The sequence below is a fragment of the Octopus bimaculoides genome, chromosome 19, assembly GCF_001194135.2.
Source record: "Octopus bimaculoides isolate UCB-OBI-ISO-001 chromosome 19, ASM119413v2, whole genome shotgun sequence".
In the NCBI taxonomy this organism is placed as follows: domain Eukaryota; kingdom Metazoa; phylum Mollusca; class Cephalopoda; order Octopoda; family Octopodidae; genus Octopus; species Octopus bimaculoides.
This window is the reverse complement of record NC_068999.1, coordinates 5377108-5378014: the sequence shown is the minus strand read 5'-3', so window position 1 is coordinate 5378014 and position 907 is coordinate 5377108. Positions and strand designations below refer to the sequence as shown.

At 29.9% G+C, this 907-nt stretch overlaps 1 protein-coding gene across 1 annotated transcript in view; it reads right to left on the bottom strand.

The window, feature by feature from the left end:
• LOC106869426 (GRIP and coiled-coil domain-containing protein 2) overlaps positions 1-907 on the bottom strand; it is a 121436-nt gene that overhangs the window by 69756 nt on the left and 50773 nt on the right. The window lies entirely within an intron of this gene.

Genomic DNA, 907 nt, shown 5'->3' with positions numbered 1-907 from the left:
ATATATATATATATATATATATATATATATATATATATATATATACATATGAAATGAAATGGAATGAAAATGTGCGAAGAGAAATAACTCTGAGTGGTCAGTGACATGCAGCTGAGCAACAAAGATGAATAAAGGTATACTAAATAACATACAAGACAAACTGATGATTTATTAAAATTAGCTTCACTTCCAGAGAAGGTAGACCTTCTGAGACTCTTAATGAGAAGGGGAGATAATCTCAAGTATCAAGAAAACAACAGAATAGCTGTGGACACCTGTTTCTACCTAAAAAGCTGTCATCAGTAAATGAAATACTTAGACATAGGCAAAAAAGAACAGAATACACTAATGACCAAACTAATTTGCATAAATGAAATTCAGGTAAGAAAAATGACATTATATATATGTGTGTGTGTGTGTGTTAGTCACAGAATTCATGGGGCCTGAACTACCAATGGAGGCTTGAATATTCTCACCTCGAATCTCTATTTTTTTAAAATTTAAATCTGTCAAATTTTCGCCGATTTGGCTCCATTCACCTAAGGATGTGGACATGTTCAACACCAAGTAAGGTGGTGCTGTGTCAATCTAGAAATATATATATATATATATATATATATATATATATGTATGTATGTATGTATGTGTGTATACATGTATGTGTGTATATGTATATGTGTGTGTATGTGTGTATATGTGTGTGTGTATATATATGTATGTGTATGTATGTATGTATATGTATATATGTGTGTATATGTATATATGTGTGTGTATATGTATGTGCATGTATGTATGTATATGTATATATGTGCATATATGTATATATGTATGTATGTGTGTATATATGTGTGTGTGCGTATATATATGTATGTGCATGTGTGTATGTATGTATGTATGTGTGTATATT